Consider the following 26800-nt stretch of genomic DNA (forward strand, 5'->3'; position numbering starts at 1 on the left):
GTGAGACATGCATGCGACGGAAATTGGGGGCGTGGCCATCGGAAAACCCGGCGGATTCGGAAAAACCGCGGTATTTAAAAAAAAAATTGTGTCACTTGACACGCATTTACATGCACCAGGAAGAAGATGGTGAACTCCGGCGGAGCTCGGCGCAGCAGCGACACTTGCTGGATATCGGGCGCACGACCTTAGTGAATCCCGGTAGGACGCGAATCCACGTCAGACAACTCGCCACGGGATCACGAATGGACCAGGTAAGTAAATGAGCCCCATTGCGTTTTGAAACGCACTTGATAAACGCCTGCATTTTCGAAAGCGCATCCTTATTATTAGTTTTCACTGTGTGCAGTTCATGAGTTAACTAGGTTTGAAAACACATTGGGGCTTATATACTGACCGCCGTGGATCGCACTTTCGTTGGATTGTTCACAATGGTTTTTGAATTATTTGCAGCTTTGACAGGGATTTAACGGGGGTTTGCGCTGGGATTGTGAAGCATGCAATCCAATTTTGTCGCAGCTGCGCTGCTTTTATGCGACATTCGGACTGAGCGCGGGATTTAGCTTTCAAATTGTGACACAAGCCCAAGCACTTACCTGCACCAGGAAGAAGAAGGTGAACTCCGGCGGACCTGAGCGGGGAAGCGACACATGCAGGATATCGGACGCACGATCTTAGTGAATCGCGGCAGAGTGCATTATACACGGACAATGCACTTTCGTGAGCACCGCAGACAGGTAAGTAAATGTGCCCCAATTGTATTTGGTTAATTTTATTGCAAAACACAAACCAAACAAGAAATCGTAAACGCAACAAAAACTGCTCATTACCCTTTTCCCCCTTCCCTGGGCCGTTTTCGCGCCTCTAGTGAGTCTACTTTTCGCCCTTTTTGACTTTGCAGTCTCAGCTCTATGTCATCTGCAGGTTTAATTTGAGACCTTTTAGGTGCAAATTTTAAAAGAAGGCATAAATTTTTGTGCAACATTTTGTGCAAATTTTTGGTCTGGACTGGAGTGCTTTTGCGCAATTATTTGCGTTCTAATAAGCACAAAATCAATTTTAAATCAGATCCAAACATCTGGAAGGAGGAGAAAGACAAAGACAAATTAGGAGCAAACCAGGAAACTGCTACAAGGCGTACCCCAGTGAACTGCCGGAAAAAAGGTGCAAGAAAATTGTGCAAATGCGCCCAAATGCACCAAAAAAATCAATAAAAGGCTGCATTAGAAGATAAATATGACCCCAAAATCCTCTGTTTAATATAATGGAAGAAGCCAGGACTGTGTCTTCAAAGAACAGAAAGAACGCAAAACGTATTTATAACTCTCCATGTGAACGCAGTCTGAGTCTCTTGATATTCCAGACCCACAAGTACAACTCGATTGGGGAAGGGGAAGCAGACACCGCACGGCCCGATCCTTGTGATGTGTGATGGCCAGGAGCTTCATTAGTTAATCCCCCCTCTCCCTGCGGTGAGTAGAGTTACACATGTGTAAGAGCATCCTAGGACTGGCGGAGGGAGCAGCGGTGAGGAGGATGCCATACAGCAGGGAGGAGCCGCAGCAGAATGATCTTTGTCTGCTCCAATCACTTGTATGAGCACAGCAGGCTGGTTAGTGTCACTCTGGATCCAGAGCCTAGCATCTGTCCAGGGCTCACTCTGCTGCTCCGCGAGCCTAGGGGCAGCACAGGCAGCAGGCACTGCCCGGACCACGGACTCCCCCTAACACTTCTACCCTGGCACTATTTGGGCACAGCACCCATCCTGGATTCAGTGAATTCTTCTCTTGGCACATGTAGGATGAGACTATCGAGACTCTTGGATCTTTCTGGGTGAGAGTAACTTTCTCGTACAGCCGCGCCAGGAACACGCTGAGACTCTGCACACTATGTGATCCTCATGGCACCATCATGGCACCAGGCTCTTGCCATCTCTCCTGTTTGTCACAGATGAAGAATAAGTGACTCTACACATCAGTAAGTCATTGTGCTGTGTGTGGGGATTGTCTGCGCCCTCTGACAACTTTAACCAGAAAATAAAAAGTTAAATGTGTTAAAGAATTGTTACATCATTGCTGCCCTTTGCCTTTATTCTTTTAAGTTTGGAACAGGTAGGGTTAAGGGGGTCAGGTAGGTATAAGGCTGGCTCCAGGTGTTTATGCGTGCAAGTCGCAGGTTGGCGCAGGTGGTTTTTGGTCTTATGTGCTACTTCGAACTCATTTTGATGAAATTTACATGTATTCTTATATGATTTTTAGTTTTTCTATGGAACTTTCCCCATTATATGAGGTGGGGATAAGGGGGTTCAGTGTGTGTGAAGCTTTATACTACAATCTATGTATCTCTCGTTCTATCTATCTATCTATCTTTCTATCATCTGTCTGTTTGTCTGTCTGTCTCTGTATCTATCTCTATCAAATTCAACTCAAGCTTTATGACCAGGACCAAATACAAGTTAGCACTGCCAAAGTACTTAGCCAATAGAGGATTATGGGAGACGTGGATAAGAGATGGGGGACACATGGCGCAGGGGTTGGGGTAGCGGGGGTTATAGCAGTCCTTGGCATGTCATATATCTGACTATGGCAGGTTCTATCCATCTATCTATCTATCTATCTATCTATCTATCTATCTATCTCATATCTATCTATCTATCTATCTATCTATCTATCTATCTATCTATCTATCTATCTATCTAATATCTATCTATCTATCTATCTCCTATCTAATATCTATCTATCTATCTAATATCTATCTATCTATCTATCTATCTCCTATCTATCTAGTAGTAGCAATGTAGTAGTGTTGAGTTTGTCTACATTATTGCTGTGTAGCGCCAGAGAGTAAATGACACATCCAGCTCTGCTACACCAGCAGAATGATGTGTGTGGCTCGCAGCCTCCCCCCTGGTGACTTGTGCTGGAAGGGATGGAGGAGTCAGGTGCTGGAGACAGCTGTTCCTTCCACAGTCTGATGAAATGGACAAGCTGCTTCCAGGACAGATGACCCCCCGGCACTTCTTCTCTCTGTGCCCACGAGGAGAGAGCCTGGAGGATCCCTTTCATTATCTCTTTATAGATCTGTCTGCATCTCTGGTGTAAGAAGCAGAGGTCTACTCATCCATTGACTCAGCTGGATAAGTGGGGACGGAGGACACTCGCAGTGCGCTCCAAAGCTAATGCACTCCTATAGGGGCCGTGTGCTGGGGCACTGTGCCTATGGTGTAGTGCTGGGGGAAGTGTGTCTATGGTGTAATGCTGGGGTCAGTGTGCCTATGGTGTAGTGCTGGATGCAGTGTGCCTATGGTGTAGTACTGGGGGCAGTGTGCCTATGGTGTAGTGCTGGGGGCAGTGTGCCTATGGTGTAGTGCTGGGGGCAGTGTGCCTATGGTGTAGTACTGGGGGCAGTGTGCCTATGGTGTAGTGCTGGGGGCAGTGTGCCTATGGTGTAGTGCTGGATGCAGTGTGCCTATGGTGTAGTGCTGGGGCAGTGTGCCTATGGTGTAGTGCTGGATGCAGTGTGCCTAAGGTGTAGTGCTGGGGGCAGTGTGCATATGGTGTAATGCTGGGGGCAGTGTGCCTATGTTGTAGTGCTGGGGGCAGTGTGCCTATGGTGTAGTGCTGGATGCAGTGTGCCTATGGTGTAGTGCTGGATGCAGTGTGCATATGGTGTAATGCTGGGGGCAGTGTGCCTATGTTGTAGTGCTGGGGGCAGTGAGCCTATGTTGTAGTGCTGGGGGCAGTGAGCCTATGGTGTAGTGCTGGGGGCAGTGTGACTATGGTGTAGTACTGGATGCAGTGTGCCTATGGTGTAATGCTGGGGGCAGTGTGCCTATGGTGTAGTGCTGGGGCAGTGTGCCTATGGTGTAGTGCTGGGGCAGTGTGCCTATGTTGTAGAGTTGGGGGCAGTGTGCCTATGGTGTAGTACTGGGGGCAGTGTGCCTATGGTGTAGTGCTGGGGGCAGTGTGCCTATGGTGTAGTGCTGGGGGCAGTGTGCCTATGGTGTAGTGCTGGGGGCAGTGTGACTATGGTGTAGTGCTGGATGCAGTGTGCCTATGGTGTAATGCTGGGGGCAGTGTGCCTATGGTGTAGTGCTGGGGCAGAGTGCCTATGGTGTAGTGCTGGGGGCAGTGTGCCTATGGTGTAGTGCTGGGGGCAGTGTGCCTATGGTGTAGTGCTGGGGGCAGTGTGCCTATGGTGTAGTGCTGGGGGCAGTGTGCCTATGGTGTAGTGCTGGATGCAGTGTGCCTATGGTGTTGTGCTGGGGCAGTGTGCCTATGGTGTAATGCTGGGGTCAGTGTGCCTATGGTGTAGTGCTGGATGCAGTGTGCCTATGGTGTAGTGCTGGATGCAGTGCGCCTATGGTGTAGTGCTGGATGCAGTGTGCCTAAGGTGTAGTGCTGGGGGCAGTGTGCATATGGTGTAATGCTGGGGGCAGTGTGCCTATGTTGTAGTGCTGGGGGCAGTGTGCCTATGGTGTAGTGCTGGATGCAGTGTGCCTATGGTGTAGTGCTGGATGCAGTGTGCATATGGTGTAATGCTGGGGGCAGTGTGCCTATGTTGTAGTGCTGGGGGCAGTGTGCCTATGGTGTAGTGCTGGATGCAGTGTGCCTATGGTGTAATGCTGGGGGCAGTGAGCCTATGTTGTAGTGCTGGGGGCAGTGTGCCTATGGTGTAGTGCTGGGGGCAGTGTGACTATGGTGTAGTGCTGGATGCAGTGTGCCTATGGTGTAATGCTGGGGGCAGTGTGCCTATGGTGTAGTGCTGGGGCAGTGTGCCTATGTTGTAGAGTTGGGGGCAGTGTGCCTATGGTGTAGTACTGGGGGCAGTGTGCCTATGGTGTAGTGCTGGGGGCAGTGTGCCTATGGTGTAGTGCTGGGGGCAGTGTGCCTATGGTGTAGTGCTGGGGGCAGTGTGACTATGGTGTAGTGCTGGATGCAGTGTGCCTATGGTGTAATGCTGGGGGCAGTGTGCCTATGGTGTAGTGCTGGGGCAGTGTGCCTATGTTGTAGAGTTGGGGGCAGTGTGCCTATGGTGTAGTACTGGGGGGCAGAGTGCCTATGGTGTAGTGCTGGGGGCAGTGTGCCTATGGTGTAGTGCTGGGGGCAGTGTGCCTATGGTGTAGTGCTGGGGGCAGTGTGACTATGGTGTAGTGCTGGGGGCAGTGTGCCTATGACGTAGTGGTGGGAGCAGTGTGACTATGGTGTAGTGCTGGGCGCAGTGTGCCTATGACGTAGTGGTGGGAGCAGTGTGACTATGGTGTAGTGCTGGGGGCAGTGTGCCTATGACGTAGTGCTGGGGGCAGTGTGACTATGGTGTAGTGCTGGGGGCAGTGTGCCTATGACTTAGTGGTGGGAGCAGTGTGCGTATGGTGTACTGCTGGTGGCAGTGTGCCTATGGTGTAGTGGTGGGGGCAGTGTGCCTATGGTGTAGTGCTGGGGGCAGTGTGCCTATGATGTAGTGCTGGGGGCAGTGTGCCTATGGTCTAGTGCTGGGGGCAGTGTGCCTATGGTGTAGTGCTGGAGGCAGTGTGCCTATGGTGTAGTGCTGGATGCAGTGTTCCTATGGTGTAATGCTGGGGGCAGTGTGCCTATGGTGTAGTGCTGGGGGCAGTGTGACTATGGTGTAGTAGTGCTAGGGGCAGTGTACCTATGGTGTAGTAGTGTGTGGGGCCGTGTGAGTATGGTGTAGAGTTTGGGCCGTGTTCCTATGAAGAATTGCTGGGGGCAGTGTGCCTATGGTGTAGTTCTGGGGGCAGATTGCCTATGGTGTAGTGCTGGGGGCAGTGTGCCTATGGCGTAGTGCTGGGGGCAGTGTGCCTATGGTGTAATGCTGGGGGCAGTGTGCATATGGTGTAGTGCTGGGGGCAGTGTGCCTATGGTGTAGTGCTGGGGGCAGGGTGCCTATGGTGTAGTGCTGGGGCAGTGTGCCTATGATGTAGTGCTGGGGGCAGTGTACCTATGGTGTAGTGCTGGAGGCAGTGTACCTATGGTGTAGTGCTGGGGGCAGTGTGCCTATAGTGTAGAGCTGGGGGCCATGTACCTATAGTGTAGTAGTGCTGGGGACAGTGTGCCTATGGTGTAGTGCTGGGGACAGTGTGCCTATGATGTAGTGCTGGGGGCAGTGTGCCTGTGGTGTAGTGCTGGGGGCAGGGTGCCTATGGTGTAGTGCTGAGGGCAGTGTGCCTATGATGTAGTGCTGGGGGCAGTGTGCTTATGCTGTAGTGCTGGGGGCAGTGTGCCTATGATGTAGTGCTGGGGGCAGTGTGCCTATGCTGTAGTCCTGGGGGCAGTATGCCTGTGGTGTAGTGCTGGGGGCAGTGTACCTATGGTGTAGTGCTGGGGGCAGTGTACCTATGGTGTAATGCTGGGGGCAGTGTGCCTATGGTATAGTACTGGGGGCAGTGTGCCTATGGTGTTGTCCTGGGGGCAGTGTGCCTATGGTGTAGTGCTGGGAGCAGTGTGCCTATGGTGTAGCATTAAAGGCTGTGTACCTATGGTGTAGTCCTGGGGGCAGTGTGCCTATGGTGTAGAGCTGGGGGCAGTGTGCCTATGGTGCAGTCCTGGGGGCAGTGTGCCTATGGTGTAGTGCTGGGGGCAGTGTGACTATGGTGTAGTGCTGGATGCAGTGTGCCTATGGTGTAGTGCTGGGGGCAGTGTGCCTATGGTGTAGTGCTGGATGCAGTGTGCCTATGGTGCAGTCCTGGGGGCAGTGTGCCTATGGTGCAGTCCTGGGGGCAGTGTGCCTATGGTGTAGTCTCTGTTGTATTGCTATCATGTATATCATGGATAGTTTTTGTGCCTTTTTTCTAGACACTCCAGTTTACAGACTCTAAAGACAGATCAGTGGGTTAATTGGTCTTAGTAATTATCTAATTATAAAATATAGATGATGAGGCCCATAGGGGACAGGGACTGGTTTGAGTGATCTGTGTACCGACTACAGGATAAGTGGTGCTACAGAAATCTATCATATTGTGTAGATATCTATCTATCTATCTATCTATCTCATATCTATCTATCTATCTATCTATCTATTTATCCATCTCATAGCTATCTATCCATCTCATATCTATCTCTCTATCTATCTATCTATCTATCTATCTCTCTATCTATCTATCTATCTATCTATCTCATATCTATCTATCTATCTATCTATCTATCTATCTCATATCTATCTATCTATCTATCTCATATCTATCTCTCTATCTATCTATCTATCCCATATCTATCTATCTATCTATCTCATATCTATCTATCTATCTATCTCATATCTATCTATCTCATATCTATCTATCTATCTATCTATCTCATATCTATCTATCTATCTATCTATCTCATATCTATCTATCTCATATCTATCTATCTATCTATCTATCTATCTATCTATCTCATATCTATCTATCTATCTATCTATCTCATATCTATCTATCTATCTATCTATCTATCTATCTATCTATCTATCTATCTCATATCTATCTATCTATCTATCCATCTATCTATCTATCTATCTATCTATCTATCTATCTATCTATCTATCTATCTATCTATCCATCTTGTATACACAAATGTTACTTTAATAATCCTTTATGTTAAATAGGGAGAGATATGGGATAGATGGATATTAGATACAGGATGAGTCTTAGATGTTGGATTGATATAGATAAAAGGATTTACACTGAACACATTGCAATGCAGATGTAGCAGTGCTGAGTTTGTTATTGGATACAACTCGTGGTCCAGATGATTTATCACAAACATTTCTGTACAAATATTAAGCTTTTCCTAGTGATCTTTCATGATGCTCATTGGAAACTATGTAATAACAGCTTTAGCCATCTACAGCACAAAGAGCTGCAGAGCTGAGTTTGTTGCTTGCCTCTTGGGGCCTGCATTGTGTATTCACTATGGACCCCTTACCTGGGGGTTCCTGGGGGTCACATGGCGGACCCTCACACTGTCTTATAGCAGGAGCTGGTGATATTTTGCGCCGTGTGCTGAGGACAAAGTCGTGCGCGCTGCGCGGGCATTGATTTCCTCAGGTAGCAGCACTGATTATGACGGATGATTTCATAAGCCGACATTGTAGCGCGCTGGATTTAATAATGAAATCAGATGAGTGTAATGATAGATTAATGGCTGCAATTAGCGGCCTGATTACACATAATTAATAATTTTTAATGCCGGCCTCAGAATGGATGAGTCAATATAGCGACATATTATCTTAATGTGCGCTGATCTATTTATCTGCTGATTATTTATTGTTTAGATGTAGCAGAGCTGAATTTGTCGCTATGTTCTGCGCTGCACCTGCAAGCCCTATACAGCCTCACAACCAATGCACCAAGTGATAAACTCATATTGACTGTATCTGACAAAGTCAACTCTGCTACATCTGAATACTCTTCTAAGCTACATTAACACTAAAATGACTCCAGGTTCCATAAGGTTTCAAAAATTTCCAATTTCACAAGTTTGGCAAACCATATGCCAATGGAAGATCAATATACAGTAGAGAGACGGGAAAGGATATAGCAGAGCTGAGTCGGTCATCTTCCACTAGGATGGTATTCAGATTAAAAATTCTTCAATTGTACAACATACCTGTAATATTAGTACCTTGTGCCACATATCTAATTAAGCACAGCTATATATGACAAAGTCAACTCTGCTACATCTGGCATATTAATCTATAACTTTGACAAACTCATCTACACTACATCAATGTTTAGATGTCTCCAGATTCCATAGAGTTCCAAATAGGACTGATATAATCTGATGTAATGTCACAATACCATGTTGTTGACAAATACCAAACTCGGCTCAGCTACATCTGATAAAGTCCACCGTGTATCATCTGACAAACTCATTACTTCTACATAAACTGTTGAGTCCAGATTCTATGCATACTAATACACCACATCCTCATCATAATGTGACATCTTCTGGCTAATGTCCATTAGTATATATTGAATATCCTACTGATGTAGCAGAGCTGAATGTGTCACCTGCCACCAGGACCTCGCTCGGATTAAAGGTCAAGTTACCTGACATTTTACGTGTAATCCTATATAGCGTCATATGTGATATCATATCAGAATGTGACATCTTCTGGCAAGTGTCCATAATAATATACTTCCCTGATGTAGCAGAGCTGTATATGTCATTTTCCATCCAGATAACGCTCTGATTAAAGATTTTTACGCGGATTATACTTGCATTCCTATATAGTGTTACTCTGTCACAATATGTCATCTTCTAGGTAACGACCATCTTGTTATATTTATAATTCTACTGATGTAGCAGAGCTGAATTTGCCACCTTCCACCAGGATAAGACTTAAAAGTACATATTTTGTTATCCCTGTATCGCTTATATATTGTTACTTTGTGACTGCACATCACATTGTGACACCTTCTAGCAAGATTTCAGCACAATCCATTGAATATCATCCTGATGTAGCAGAGCTGAATTTGCCACTTTCCACCAGGATAAGACTTAAAAGTACATATTTTGTTACCCCTGTATCCTTATATATTGTTACTTTGTGACTGCACATCACATTGTGACACCTTCTAGCAAGATTTCAGCACAATCCATTGAATATCATCCTGATGTAGCAGAGCTGACTTGGTGATTGATCCATTTCTTCTGTACAATGTTGGAATGAAATAGTGGAACTACTTACAGTTCACTTGCAATACTAACTAATACAGTAATATCACCCTATAATGAGCCACATGCTGAACTCAGCACCACAACGCCTGACAAACCCAACTCTGCTATACCAGTCTTAATGTGTAAAAATTGCGTTTTTACGGAAATGTGAGGCGAGGAAACAAACAGAATCCTCCAGGTCATGGCGATGGCGGGGTTCCTCATTATTAATATGAAAATGGGAGCGTGATGGGAAGCGTGCCATGGGAAAGGTCACTCCGCATTCATTTTCATTTTGCAGATGTGGGGCGATTTATATTTAGCAGCGGAGCCTCTCCTTACGTGTTTTGTTTTGCCTCTAGATGAAGCGACGGCGTTGATTGATGCGATGGAAGCGTCTGAATAGTGGAGGCGCCGCACAATAGACACAGTGTCCTTGAGTTTGTCGTCTGTGACCCCATCAGTACGACAATATAGTCAAATATGACCTAGATTTAAAGGGAAAGTTCCCCATAGTGGGGTCATTATGACCCCACTATCACCCCCCAATGATGGAATCAGAATGTCACGTGATTTTATCTAGAATTTGCAGAACATTCCGCATCATGTGAGTTTATTCCGAGGTTCGTGCTGAGAACTTAACTTTTATTTCATATTTTATTTCTGCCCCCCTCGCGGTGGATGATACGAGGAGGGGGGTCAGTAGGCCGGGACCACGTAGAAGAAAATGTGCTCATGTAAGGCCGATCTGCAGATGATACATCTCCCCGAATGAGGTCTGGGGCACAGCTGGTCGTCTGACTGTATCGTCTATCAGCGAGACACTACACACTAATGGAGATGTAGCAGAGGGGAAGGCGCGAGTTAACTCTTTGGGGTGGCAGCAGGTGGGGAACGTCAGAAAAGGGAAAATGTAATCATAGTAAAAAGATATATTTCCCATTTAACAATCTCTGCTCTGCTTCAGCTTTTAATTGGTTTCTTATAGAATCAAGGAGAGGGGTGTCAAATGCAAACTCAGCTCTGCTACATCTATCTGTTTATCTAGCTCCCATGTATATTTATTTATAATTTATCTTTTATGATCTATCTATCTCATATCTACATATCTATCTATTTATCTATCTATCTCATATCTATCTATCTATCTATCTTATATCTATCTATCTATCTCATATCTATCTATCTATCTATCTTCCATCTATCTATCTATAAGTCCAGATGTAGCAGCGGTGAGGGTAAAATACCTTTTAGTCGCCATCAAAATGTATTCATTGTAAAATTGTCATTTGTCACATGTCATTACAAACTCAGCACTGCTACATCTTCTAGAATGGAGTTAGGAGCTCAGCTGGTTTTCTAGTTATGAGTGAGACATGGACATAGATGTAGCAGAGATAAATGTGTTACAGGTAGAGGAGGAGGAGGTAGAGGTTCACATGTAGCAGAGCTGATTTGGTTATCTACTACTTATGAGATAATTAGTCTAGAAACCTGTGTAAAGCCATGAAGAACTCTCTATGATAGCATCAATCTGAATAAACATCTCTGCTACACACGGCACGCACAGCTCTGCTATTCTGCATCCTGGATGAATGGTGGAGTGTGCGGTGTGCATGTGGCTGAGGAAAATGGGAAATCTATTAAAATCTCAGCGCCTATTGTGTATGAGCCGCATTGCCACACTCCACACAAAGCACCCACTCCACACAAAGCCCCCCCCCCTCCACACAAAGCCCCCCACTCCACACAAAGCCCCCCACTCCACACAGAGCCCCCAGAGCGCACTACCAGCCTTTAGTGGTAGGCCTCGGCCACCAGAGCCTCAGCCTGCGCCCTACCAGCGCCTCGGCCCGCACCCTACCAGCGCCACGGCCCGCACCCTACCAGCGCCACGGTCTGCGCCCTACCAGCGCCTCGGCCCGCACCTTACCAACGCCTCGGCCCGCACCCTACCAGCGCCTCGGCCTGCACCCTACCAGCGCCACGGGCTGCGCCCTACCAGCGCCTCGGCCCGCACCCTACCAGCGCCACGGTCTGCGCCCTACCGGCCTCTCGGCTTGTGCACTACCAGCGCCTCGGCCCGCACCTTACCAACGCCTCGGCCCGCACCCTACCAGCTCCTCGGCCCGCACCCTACCAGCGCCACGGTCTGTGCCCTACCAGCGCCTCGGCCCGCACCTTACCAACGCCTCGGCCCGCACCCTACCAGCGCCACGGTCTGCGCCCTACCGGCCTCTCGGCTTGTGCACTACCAGCGCCTCGGCCCGCACCTTACCAACGCCTCGGCCCGCACCCTACCAGCGCCTGGGCCCGCACCCTACCAGCGCCACGGTCTGTGCCCTACCAGCGCCTCGGCCCGCACCTTACCAACGCCTCGGCCCGCACCCTACCAGCGCCACGGTCTGCGCCCTACCGGCCTCTCGGCTTGTGCACTACCAGCGCCTCGGCCTGCACACTACCAGCGCCTCGGCCTGCACATTACCAGCCCCTCAGCTTGCGCACTACCAGCGCCTCCACCTGCGCCCTACCAGCGCCTGGGCCTGCGCACTACCAGCACCTTGGCCTGCGCACTACCAGCCCCTCGGCTTGTGCACTACCAGCCCCTGGGCTTGTGCACTACCAGCCCCTCGGCTTGTGCACTACCAGCTCCCCGGCCTGCTCGCTACCAGCTCCCCGGCCTGCACGCTACCAGTTCCCCGGCCTGCACGCTACCAGCGCCTCAGCTTGCACACTACCAGTTCCCCGGCCTGCACGCTACCAGCGCCTCAGCTTGCACACTACCAGCGCCACGGCCTGCGCGCTACCAGTTCCCCGGCCTGCACGCTACCATCGCCTCAGCTTGCACACTACCAGCGCCACGGCCTGCACGCTACCAGTTCCCCGGCCTGCACGCTACCAGCGCCTCAGCTTGCACACTACCAGCGCCACGGCCTGCACGCTACCAGCGCCATGGCCTGCGCACTACCAGCGCCTCCACCTGCGCCCTACCAGTGCCTCGGCCTGCGCACTATCAGCCCCTCGGCTTGTGCACTACCAGCCCCTTGGCCTGCGCACTACCAGCGCCTCAGCTTGCACACTACCAGCGCCACGGCCTGCACGCTACCAGTTCCCCCGCCTGCACGCTACCAGCGCCTCAGCTTGCACACTACCAGCGCCACGGCCTGCGCACTACCAGTGCCTCCACCTGCACACTACCAGCGCCTCAGCTTGCACACTACCAGCCCCTCGGCCTGTGTACTACCAGCCCCTCGGCCTGCACCCTACCTATAGTCTGTACTAGTTTCTAGGGCAGGCTAGGGCGCACTTCTACGTAAGTCGAACCTTGTGTAGAAATACCAGCGGCACAAGCCCAGTCAGAGTTATCACAGATTTATCAGGAGGCGAGAGCTGCCGGGGGCAGGGATTGTGTCGTGTTCAGTGGGATGGGATAAATCCCCCTTGATTCCACAGCCTCATCTGTAAAAAAAACCGGACCTGTCACCTTTTTTCTTTGCGGACCCGTAGACGAACCGCATGGGGAAGAAAATAGGACGGATTTCACCATTTCTTTCATGGATCAGTGGAAAAGAACTGAAATGTGAAAAATCCATAAAAAACAATCACAGGGAAAATCACGGATGAGAAAAAAGCGCCCTAGTGAAAGAGACCGATCTCATATCTATTTATCTATTCAATTATCCATCTATTCACCATCTATCTATTCATCTACTTATTAGGCCGCGGTCACACGATCCGCTAGGCGTCCGCTCATAACGCGATGCTAGCACACAGGGGGATGTCCTCAGCTCGAACGCACTTGCTTTAACAGGGAAAGTTAAGCCGTTTCCCTGGAAACGCATGTGCGTTGGGGCCGAGGACCGCCCCCCTGTGCGCTAGCGTCACGTTATGAACGGACGCCTAGCGGATCGCGTGACCGCAGCCTTAGATTCCATATACACCACATTTGTAGGCCTCATTGGATGGCGGCTCAGTCCTAAGAACATGATGTCTATGGAACATTCCTCGCGGAGGCGCCATGTTAGTGAGGTGTCTTATAGACATGTGAAATCCTGAAGCTATGAGGCTCCGAGTGCCGCCATATAGTGCTCCTTTATTGCACCATATCCTGCAGACACTCTCCCTAGAAGCATGTATTGGGGTATCATAGTAGATGTTGGGAGGGAAGGAGGCGCAATGGAGGGTGGGGGGGGGGGGGGGGGGTGCGCAAATTGCAATTTGATGTGTATGTGATGAACAACCCTGGAGCAAGAAACTCAAATTGACTATTTTTGTAAGAAAACCCTTCATTGTGCGACTTTTTTACCTCATGGCAGCGGAGCCCATACATCCCAATTACTCTGCTGTTATGTAGATTGGATAATCAAAGATCTGTGCACTCATTAAAGGGGAGGTAAAAGGGTAGGGGCATTCCAGAAGACCCCACATGGTAATTAAATATACAAATTCAATGAGAAATTCTCCATATTTACAGCTCAGCTTTATTGTTGTATTGACTTGAGTTAATGAAGTGAATTGGCGGCACGTGAGGCTCATGGTAATGGGCGCAGCGCCTGGATACTGCTGACCGGGCGCATTAGTCTCATGGGACGCCCTTTGCACTGGGGTATTTTTTTTTTTACTGGTTTTTGGTCGTTATTGCTGTAATGTAATGTTCCATCTAATTATATACTCTGGTATTGATTGCATTGGCCTGGGGATGAGAGGGTTAAGGTGTTGCTGATACAACGGTGAAGGGGGATCCTTGTTGTTGCATTGCAGATGAAGGCCACACATCTGTGCTGCGAACCCCTGCAAACTCCTGCCCTTGTAAAAGACATCTATGCATGTTGAGTGTGCATGTCACAAAAGGGTGTGTGTGCTGAGGGTGCATGTCACAAAAGGGTGTGTGTGCTGAGGGTGCATGTCACAAAAGGGTGTGTGTGCTGAGGCTGCATGTCACAAAAGGGTGTGTGTGCTGAGGGTGCATGTCACAAAAGGTTGTGTGTGCTGAGGGTGAATGTCAAGAAAGGGGCATACTGAGGGTGCATGTCACAAAAGGGCGTGTGTGCTGAGGGTGCATGTCACAAAAGGGCGTGTGTGCTGAGGGTGCATGTCACAAAAGGGTGTGTGTGCTGAGGGTGTATGTCACAAAAGGGTGTGTGTGCTTAGGGTGCAAGAATAGGTTATTCTGAGGGTGCACTTTGCTTCTGGTTTGGGGAAAGGGGTTATGGACAATCTCACAAAACGTAGCGCTCTTGTGCTGCTCTCCCCATTGGAATAGCATACATTTCATAGAAAGGGACCCTTATTGTTCCAATTGGGGGACCCCCTCACCTAGGTCCTTCCTTATCCAGACTTAAACTGGAAGCTGCCAGGTATCCAATGATTTATTTTGCAGCTTAATCTAACTTTCAATGATTGGGGTCACAGGGTCTCAATCAGGTCCCCTCTTTTGCAAAGAATGTATTGCAGGAATTGCATTATTTGTAAACTTGTCACATAACAGAAATGTTTGTAGTCACCACTAGAGGGAGCTCACTGCATACAGACATCAATAGAGAAACTGATATCAGGAAGCAGCGGTGCTCCCTCTAGTGGTCAGTGCAGGTATGCTTCAGGCTTTTATAGACTTTCAGTGCAATGTGTAAGGCAGAAAGTGCAAATGCATCCAGCCTTGTGCACCCATAACATAATACCCACAACATGCACCCACAGGACCCAGTGCAGAAGCTATAATGTGGCCTTTATGGGCCCCCTTAAGGTTCCAGGGCCCAGAAGTGACTACTACCCCTGTTATTAAAAGTAGTATTTTATATTGTGTTAAATTTTATTTCCCATCACATGAGGGTTTAGCAGGAGCAGCACGTTATATTATATTATATCACACAGTGGGAGTCATTTAATAAGGGCCCGATTCGCGTTTTCCCGACGTGTTACCCGAATATTTCCGATTTGCGCCGATTGTACCTGAATTGCCCCGGGATTTTGGCGCACGCGATCGGATTGTGGCGCATCGGCGGCGGCATGCGCGCGACGGAAATCGGGGGGCGTGGCCGAACGAAAACCCGACGTATTCGGAAAAACCACCGCATTTAAAAACCGAAAAAGTGTCGCTTGGGGAGCGCTTACCTTCACCTGGTCCGAGGTGGTGCTTTCCGGCGCGATGAGATGACTTTCAGCGCAGCAGTGCCACCTGGTGGACGGCGGAGGAACTACCTTCTTAAACCCGGCCGGACCCGAATCCAGAGCAGAGAACGCGCCGCTGGATCGCGAATGGGCCGGGTAAGTAAATTTGCCCCAGTGTGTAGTATATATTATTCTTTATCAGACTATTCTGTACATGTCAGGCCGGGAGCAGCAGATGTATCACATACAGGTATAATAGATTGTCTATTATAGTATATTATATTGTATTACATTCTTGTTCAGCTTTCTCTCTGCTACATGTGATCTTGGCTGCAGGAGAAGGACGTGTATTATATCATCTAGTAATATAGAATAGTATATTATATAACATTAGACGTGTATTATATCATCTAGTAGTATAGTATATTATTCCATATTAGACGAGTATTATATCATCTAGTAGTATATTATATCGTATTATAATGGTATAATAGGGCATAGTAATTTTTTTTTTTTGCATTGTTTCCTTTTTTCTGCCATTTTTTTTTTGCTACTTTTTCTTGCGTTCCCTGAAGCTCGCCGGTTTTCCGATTTTGCGCCTAATTCATCTTTGAACTCCGCCGACTGCCAAATGTTGGCATATAATAAAATCGGTGTACAAGCCGTGATTTGGCGCAGGTTGGTGGGAGAAAGGCTGATGCCACGCCGTGCAGTGGGCCGGTGCAGGGCGGTCCGATCAGGTGCAGGCGCTGCGCAATTCTATGCAAGGTCAGACCCGGCGTAGACGTATCTCACCGGCACCGGGATTTATTAGAAGGCTGGAGGGAGGGGGCATCATCACATACTGTTGCACTATGATATGATACGACTCGATGCAAATACACTGCAGTCCCCACCAGGCGAGACCACCTGTAATGTATAGGTGGCACCAAAATTGCACACATTTCAAAAATGTATCTAAAGGAAATCCACCAATAGATTAATCTAAGAGCAGAAGTGCTAACCCCCCCCCCCTCCTCCCAAAAAAAAAACAAACAAAAACAAAACAGCAAGACTAAAGATACATCCGCCCCATTATGTTATGTTACATTACATGTGAGTATATTATATCACATTCCTCTGTGCCATACAGTCCAAGGGAGGTGTATAATAGAGTGTAATACGGTAGTAATATTTAATATTTAATAATAATTATATTATAGGGTATTCTAGCATATTATTACAGTATATTACAGGATGGTGTATTATATTGTATAAGTGACGTTGGACGCTGGAGCGGGACGTGTATTATATATATTTATATCTTATAGTGTAATAATTATATTATAGGGTTCTATAGTATATTATTATGGTATATTACAGTATGGTGTATTATATTATACATTTGGCAGCAGGAGCAGGACGTGATATACCGCATATACTTGAGTATAAGCTGACCCAAGTAAAAGCCGAGGCCCCTAATTTTACCACAAAAACCTGATAAAACCTATATTTTTTTACTCGAGTATAAGCCGAGTTTGGGTTTTCAGCAAATTTTTTGTGCTGAAAAACTAGGCTTATACTGGAGTATATATGTATATATCTTATAGTATAATATTTATATTATAGGGTGTTATAGTATATTATTACGGTATATTACAGTATGGTGTATTGTACATGTGATGTTGGTAGCAGGAGCAGGACGTGTATTATATATACTGTATATACTCGAGTATAAGCCGACCCGAGTATAAGCCGAGGCCCCTAATTTTACCACAAAAAACTGGGAAAACCTATTGACTCGAGTATAAGCCGAGGGTGGGAAATGCATTGGTCACAGCCTCTCCAGTATGTAGCCAGCCAGCCCCTGCCCCAGTGTATATAGCTTGCCAGCCCCTGCCAGAGTGTATATAGCCAGCCAGCCCCTGCCCCAGTGTATATAGCCAGCCAGCCCCTGTCCCAGTGTATATAGCTTGCCAGCCCCTGCCCCAGGGTATATAGCCTGCCAGCCCCTGCCCCAGTGTATATAGCCCCCCCCCCTTCCCCGTCGTGCAGCACAACAATACCGGATGGATCGCACAGAAGATCTACGGGTGCCGCCAGAAAGGCGAGTTTTGATTTATTTATTTTTTTGACTCGAGTATAAGCCGAGTTTGGGTTTTTCAGCACATTTTTTGTGCTGAAAAACTAGGCTTATACTTGAGTATATAAGGTATATATATATATCTCTTATAGTATAATAATGATATTATAGGGTGTTATAGTATATTATTACGGTATATTACAGTATGGTGTATTGTACATGTGATGTTGGCAGCAGGAGCAGGACGTGTATGTCACATTCCTGTAGATTGCTATTTGTCCCATTTTTCTGATCCAGTCCCTTGTTCAAACAGACTGACAAGTATAAGAGCAGCCCGGGCTAGCGAGGCTCAGGAGAGGCGGCCACAGAACCGAAGAGCCGTGCGGCTGTCACTGCTGTAATTTCTCAGACATCCTTTGAAATCACCTTAGGCAATTCTTCCGCCTGTGGCTTTATTGATCCGTGCTGGTGCATCACAAGCAAACACCTATGGTCCAGGCTGCTGTTCTCATAATGTCCACCAGAGGGAGCCACAATACAGTCTTTTCCCTATAGCAATGAATGGGATTATGTCTCTATACATTGTGTATTATTATACATCACATATTCTTCAGCACCGATAGAAATATTATGGGAATATGTAGATTTTAGATGATACACTATGGCATGTTACTAACAGCTATGCTTGGAATATTCTCCTCTTTTCTATAAGGGAAAATTACATTGTACGGGATGATATGCTATAGATTCCCCAAGAGAGTGGGTGAGTGTATAGGAGAGTGACAGCTGCTCATCTCTCACATCTATTGACCTGACATGTTCTTACTTAACTATGATGTCTTGACTGCTGCCAAATATCCCTTAAAGGGGGTTTCCTATAATAATAACACCAATCCTTTATCCTCAGGATACAATAAGTGCGGGTCTAATGGCTAGAACCTTTAGCATTCTCAGGACCCCTGTTCTTCTGATTGCTCAGGGTCTTCTCATTAAACAAAAAATATTATATTCCCCAATAATTAATTGTAGGATATTTTTTTATTGGAATCTGCTTTCAGATTCCACAAAAAAAAAAGCGGAAGGTTCTAAATTCAAAACAGTTATAGGGTTAAATGGCAAAATCCTGACTCCCAATTGCCACCACCAGAGGGAGCTAAATGCATATAACTAAGATTTCAATATAACCAGCATGCAGAGAGCTCCCTCTAGTGCCAGTTCTAGGTGTTGGGAAGATATATTTACTCCCTCTCTATGGAGTGACTGTCTAATATGACTATATAATAATGACTATATAATAATAATACTACTACTAATAATAATACTAATCCTAATATGGCCAGGATTGTAGGCGTAGACTGTCCCATTGACACTGTACCTTTAAGAGCCAGTATGATCACTGTACCTTTTAAGAGCCCTTTATGTCCTCCCTAATATTACAGCAGCTTCTTGGCACATCACATTGGACCCTGCAGTATTTTAGGTGTGAGATAAAAAACTATTAGTGCCGGGGAGAGAGAGTGCTAATCGAAGCCCATCCCGGCCGGAGCGCTGCTCTATGGATACATTAATTTTAATGGCCCTTTTTAAGTCAAGGAGAATCAGGAAAAGATTTTACTCACCGGCTGAAGATACAATCATCTCATCAGAATCAATGACATCGAGGTATAAGAATAGGAAAGACAATTATATTATAGTATAAACTGCACTTACAGGACGGGAACCTATAGAACAAATGATAGATATCTATATATTCTATTATCTATCATCTATCTCCTATCTATCATCTATCTATCTATCTATCTATCTATCTATCTATCTATCTATCTATGTATCTATCTATCTATCTATCTATCTATCTATCTATCTATCTATCTATCTATCTATCTATCTATCTATCTATCTATCTCATATCTATCTCCTATCTATCTATCTCATATCTATCTATCTATCTATCTATCTATCTATCTCATATCTATCATCTATCTATCTATCTATCTCATATCTATCATCTATCTATCTATCATCTATCTATCCATCTATCTATTTATCTATCTCATATCTATCTATCTCATATCTATCTATCTATCTATCTATCTATCCCATATCTATCTATCTATCTATCTATATATCTATCTATCTCCTATCTATCTATCTCCTATCTATCTATCTCATATCTATCTATCTATCTATCTCCTATCTATCTATCTCCTATCTATCTATCTATCTATCTATCTATCTATCTATCTATCTATCTATCTATCTCATATCTATCTATCTATCTATCTATCTATCTCATATCTATCTATCTATCTCCTATCTATCTATCTATCTATCTATCTATCTATCTATCTATCTCATATCTATCATCTATCTATCTATCTATCTATCTATCTCATATCTATATATCTATCTATCTCATATCTATCTATCTATCTATCTATCTATCTCATATCTATCATCTATCTATCTATATATCTCATATCTATCTATCTCATATCTATCATCTATCATCTATCTATCTATCTATCTATCTATCTATCTATCTCATATCTATCATCTATCTATCTATCTATCTATCTATCTATCTATCTATCTATCTATCTATCTATCTCCTATCTATCTATCTATCTATCTCATATCTATCATCTATCTCATATCTATCATCTATCTATCTATATATCTCATATCTATCTATCTATCTATCTCATATCTATCTATCTATCTATCTATCTATCTATATATCTCATATCTATCTATCTATCTATCTATCTCATATCTATCTATCTATCTATCTATCTATCTATCTATCATCTATCTATCTCATATCTATCTATCTCATATCTATCTATCTCATATCTATCTATCTCATATCTATCTATCTATCTATCTATCTATCTATCTATCTCCTATCTATCTATCTATCTATCTATCTATCTATCTATCTATCTCCTATCTATCTCATATCTATCTATATATCTCATATCTATCTATCTATCTCCTATCTATCTATCTCCTATCTATCTATCTCCTATCTATCTATCTCCTATCTATCTATCTCCTATCTATCTATCTATCTATCTATCTATCTATCTATCTATCTATTCACTGCTGAAAAGATAAATTGCTTTATTTCTGTCCTTGCATTTTCCCCAACAAAGAAACATACGTGTATCTCTACAGAGAATGATCGTGATTTCCTACGAAGGTTTGTGGGTATTGACCTATATATATATTTTGATAAACATAAATGTCACATGATGCTGTATATGTTCTATAGCAGTGTAGCTCTCTAGCGCCCCTCTATGGCCATATAAGATGTGGAGCACAGGTTGTAGTAGTCAGCTCGGTGCAGCACCCTTGCCAGTGACAAGGTGACCGGGTGTCATAGTGGGTGCTGCCGCCTGCACATGACAGCCCGGGTTATAGTGACTGACACCTGCTGTGTCACGTGTCTCACACCCCAGGTCACTCCGTCACCTACTCGCTTCATTTATTACTGTGCTTTTTCATCTGCTTATAAATTATTAATACGCTTTTGTAGTATTTTGTGTTTTTTCCCCTCTTTTATTTACCCTAAAGAAGGTCATAAGGAAAATATATGAAATTTATTCTGTGATAAATAACATTTCCAGACACCCTGGTGTTACTGTATGATATTTAATCTATACATTTATTAAAGGCTAATATATACATAGAATAGATGAGGTTCAGCACCTAGCCTGGCCCAGCTGATGAACAGTGGGCAGACAGAAAGAGGGGACCCAGGGGGCCTTATCCTGCATTAAACCCCAAACTATGGCTTGAATGTTGCTTAGCTGTAATTCCCAGCATGCTCTGAGAGAGACGCAGCATAATTTAGTATCCAGTGCTATACACATAAAAACCTATTTTATGGAGTTAAAATATTAATGACTTATCATTAAATGGGTTTTCCCATCTACATATCTTATCCACAGCACCAAGGGCAGATTATGACTGCCATGGGTCCTGGGCTGTAGGAATATTATAGCCCCTACAAGTCTGGAATCACTTCCTATATCTGGTACTACAATCAGAATGGAGGATGTGTCCCTTCTGTCTGCTTACAATCTGTGCTTTCAGGACCTTTAGAAGACCTTCAAAGGTCCTGAAATGGCTCTTGTGTACCTGTGTATTGAGAGCAGGAACAGATGTATGAGGATTTCATGGGTAAAGGTCCTTCTCAGTATAAAATTAGGTGGGTAGTTTGGGTGGCCATGGGCCCCCTCGAAGGCTTGGGCCCCGGGCTACCGCCCCAACCACCTATATATTATATTCCACTACTGCACAGCACCTATCCCAAGAACGGGGGAACACTTAACTGAGCATGAAATTTAGGCTATTTTGGTACAGCTGAATGGTGAGTGTATGCTCATGCGCAGCACTCTCTCCGTTCACCCTGGGTCCTGGAAGGGGATCAGAAGACCTTCGCTCTTGGGATAAGAGCAGGTCCCAAAGGTTTGACCCGCATATATCATGTACGTATCACATATACTGTAGATAAGTCATAAATAATATAGATAGGAAAGCCAGTTTAAGAAATTAGATTTGGGAAAGCCTAACATCTAGGACCCACTCTACTTATAGTGGCAGGACGGACTCTTATTTCCCAAACCTATTAGGTCACTTCTACCAGCAGCTCAGTTCCATTTTATTAATAGGGCAGAGCTGCAATACCAAGCACAGCCACCATGCAATAAATAGCGCTTTACTTGGTGGTCAGTGAAGAGATCACATCTCTCTAACAAGTGCAACAGACTCAGGTCTCCACCGATGTGTCCAGAGTTGAGCCCCTTGCCTCAGGCAGCACCAACTGCTGCAATATGGGGGGCAGCATCAGGGGCGCAGTCACCTACTAAGCGGTGCAAAGTAGATTCGGATCACTTGCCTCCTATCACTTTATGAATGGGTAGGACGGACAGCTGTAAGGTACAATTGTACCCCCTCCTTCAGTATATCATAAGGTGCCATGGGATGTCTTGAGAGTCTATGGTCGTCTTCCGATTTTGTAAAAAGTCATGTTTTTTGGCATCAAGGTGACCCCAGACAGGAGGCGGCAGATGAATGACCTCCAGTGGTGCCGGTTCCGTCTCTGTAGATTACCAGGCGAGAGTGACAGCAGCGCGAGCCTGAAGATCTGGATCTGTTTGCTTCAAGATTTTTCATGGAAAAGGTCATTGTCCTCATCAAGGACATAAATAATAATTATAATACAAGACGTTCACTTATCTTCTTCTTACTGAGCATCAAAAATGATCCTTGTAGGAGAAATGTGCAGATATGTATCAGATCATTGTCTATAAAGTAACTGTATCTGCCAATTGTTACAATATAGGACAATAAGGAGGCGGGGCTTAAACCAATTTGCATAAAAAGGGGTCATATCTAGTCTATCAGGGGGCGTAACTAGGGTGAGGCTAAAAAATAATCCCAGATTTGGAGTATGTACCTTGGAGTATGTACTGAATTGCATATGGACAAGAGTTTCCTTCCTAAAATAACCAATTTTTTTGGGTAGATCTGCCTTTCCATCCATAATTTTGTAGTTTTGATGTATCTACAGTGAAAGACAAAGGCACAGTGACTTCTTATATTTGTTATCCATGGCCTCCTTCCTTCTAAAATCAACTTTAAAACTATGCTAATAAGCCTGAATGGCTCTGGGGGTGTTACCAGAGGCCCTCCATGCTGTTTAAGATTACATCAGACAGAGGGAGGGAAGAAAAAGCGCTGAAGAAGAGTGGATGGGGGGACAGTGTAACAGACTGTGAAGTTGCAGCACACATGGGCTCTGGTAACAACCCCGGAGCCCTTAGACTCATTAGAATAATTTTAAAAGTTGATTTTAGAAGGGAGGAGGCCATGGATAACAAATGTAAGAACATTACCACAGTCACGGTGCCTGGATCTATGAGTAATGTCCCTGGTTTATCATGATGGTAGATTTCTATAAGATGTGGATGGTATAAGATGGTAGACCGATCACTCAATCTGCTCAATCATCATTTGTATATGTGGGAGGAGGTCACAACTCTATTTTTCAGGGGCGAGATGATAGTAGGTTATCCCCCTCACTTGTATGCTTTGCCAAGCCAAGTGTGCATGTGTATGCGGAGATCAGAAGGAATAGCTGAATTTCAATAGCTGTAGAAGGTATAGAGTGCCCTGAATGGTATTGCACACTCTCATGCAGAATGAATCACCCGCCTGCGACATTACTAAACAGCAATAACCCCAGAGGCCTAGGATCCATCATTCATACCTCTCCATCCCCCGATCCCATCACCTGCACCGGCACAACACACACTATTGTACGGAGCGATAATAAAACAATATCAGCCGGGAAATTGCAATTGGTATTAAAATGAGAATTTCCCAAGTATTTAATTGCTGAGCTCGGGGCGAGAGGGGATGACGCCACTAATGAGCGTGTGGATGGTAAATGTCAGGACTCTGCTCCCTTCAGTCGAGATACAGAAAATAATGATATTCCTAATGACAAACAGACCACATAGTGTTCATATTGTAGCGGGGTGCGGGTTACATGGGTGTGTGGGGTGCAGCAGGTCCGGTCCTATGAGTCCTATCACTGTGTGTGTTATCCCTGTACTGTGACATCGCTGTGTGTATTATCCCTGTACTGTGACATCACTGTGTGTATTATCCCTGTACTGTGACATCTCTGTGTGTATTATCCCTGTACTGTGACATCTCTGTGTGTATTATCTCTGTACTGTGACATCACTGTGTGTATTATCCTGTACTGTGACATCACTGTGTGTATTATCTCTGTACTGTGACATCGCCGTGTGTATTATCCCTGTACTGTGACATCACTGTGTGTATTATCCTTGTACTGTGACATCGCTGTGTGTATTATCCCTGTACTGTGACATCACTGTGTGTATTACCCCTGTACTGTGACATCGCTGTGTGTATTATCCCTGCACTGTGACATCACTGTGTGTATTATCCCTGTACTGTGACATCACTGTGTGTATTATCTCTGTACTGTGACATCACTGTGTGTGTTATCCCTGTACTGTGACATCACTGTGTGTATTATCCCTGTACTGTGACATCACTGTGTGTATTATCCCTGTACTGTGACATCACTGTGTGTATTATCCCTGTACTGTGACATCACTGTGTGTATTATCCCTGTACTGTGACATCACTGTGTGTATTATCCCTGTACTGTGACATCACCGTGTGTATTATCCCTGTACTGTGACATCACCGTGTGTATTATCCCTGTACTGTGACATCACTGTGTGTATTATCCCTGCACTGTGACATCACTGTGTGTATTATCAATGTACTGTGACATCACTGTGTGTATTATACCTGTACTGTGACATCACTGTGTGTATTATCTCTGTACTGTGACATCACTGTGTGTATTATCTCTGTACTGTGACATCACTGTGTGTATTATCCCTGTACTGTGACATCACTGTGTGTATTATCAGTGCACTGTGACATCACTGTGTGTATTATCCCTGTACTGTGACATCACTGTGTGTATTATTCCTGTACTGTGACATCACTGTGTGTATTATCTCTGTACTGTGACATCACTGTGTGTATTATCCCTGTACTGTGACATCACTGTGTGTATTATTCCTGTACTGTGACATCACTGTGTGTATTATCTCTGTACTGTGACATCACTGTGTGTATTATCCCTGTACTGTGACATCACTGTGTGTATTATCCCTGTACTGTGACATCACTGTGTGTATTATCTCTGTACTGTGACATCACTGTGTGTATTATCTCTGTACTGTGACATCACTGTGTTTATTATCCCTGTACTGTGACATCACTGTGTGTGTTATCCCTGTACTGTGACATCACTGTGTATATTATCCCTGTACTGTGACATCACTGTGTGTGTTATCCCTGTACTGTGACATCACTGTGTGTACATAATATTTAACCCTTGCTATGCTGTGTGGTCGGAGCGTCATCTAAAATGTAGATCAGATAATTTGTGCCCATAATGAAAGTCTTACGGAGAGAGAGATTGTTATACACAAGTATTAACCCCCTCCTCGCCGGCCGCCTTTAAGCCGCTGCAGCTATTGATAGTAAATCCACGTCTTCTATCCAAACCGGAATTAAGAATTGATCAGCATTGTCGGAGCGGCGCGTGCCGCGCTTATTCATTACGGCGATTACATCTTACATCCCGTCCCCGCGACACCTCCCGAAACGCGGCTGACAACAGGGAGCGCTAACGTATGCAAATGTTTAATTTTGTCTATTACACAGATAAAATAATCCCCTCTGTTTGATACGTGCGATCGCCTTATCCGTAAATAAATATCAATTCGGGGGAGGGGGGGGGGGACAATTTGCAAGCCTGATAACCCCCCCCCCCCATCTTTTTTTCCTAATCTCTCAGCCTTTGCAGATTAGCGAGGGGGGATGTTACGCTCCATTGTAATCTAGATAATTATGTTTGTTCCGGCGCTAACTAAACACATTCGCTCAGCTCCGTTACCTGCAGACAGGAATTGGGGTAAAAATCTCCTATATGTAGGGGGGGGGGCAGACGTGGGGCATAAAGGGTTAAATAGATGTAAGAATTTGGATTTCAGAGAAACAATGGCCTTAGTTCTATAGGTGGTTTCGGTTCGGTTTCGGCGACGTGTTAGTTGTTGGGGGCGTCCATTTCCCGGATTAATTAAAGGTGCACCATAAAGTGCAGTTGGTGCATCAGATTCATAATGAACGTGCACCAGAAATCCCGAATCTGGCACCCCCTGCACTACACACAGGTAACTGCACATAGTACACACTGCATTGTTGTTAGTAAATGTGCCCCAATGTTCCTGTCCTAACACTGCCTTGCCCTGAGCACTCTGCACTGAATAACCCCGCTGCTCTTCCGCTCTGCTCTGAGTGACTGCTTTAGTTTTAGTTGCAGCTGTTACTCAGAGCAGAGAAG

At 45.4% G+C, this 26800-nt stretch overlaps 1 protein-coding gene across 1 annotated transcript in view; it reads left to right on the top strand.

Moving 5' to 3' along the window:
- Positions 1-1565: 1565 nt before the first annotated feature.
- Positions 1566-26800, top strand: part of TAFA4 (TAFA chemokine like family member 4) — a 123425-nt gene continuing 98190 nt past the window's right edge. Inside the window, exon 1 of the mRNA XM_072127233.1 lies at positions 1566-1977. The gene's annotated coding sequence lies outside the window, so the exon portion shown is untranslated. The remainder of the gene's footprint in view (positions 1978-26800) is intronic.

Source organism: Engystomops pustulosus, chromosome 10, assembly GCF_040894005.1.
Source record: "Engystomops pustulosus chromosome 10, aEngPut4.maternal, whole genome shotgun sequence".
In the NCBI taxonomy this organism is placed as follows: Eukaryota; Metazoa; Chordata; class Amphibia; order Anura; family Leptodactylidae; genus Engystomops; species Engystomops pustulosus.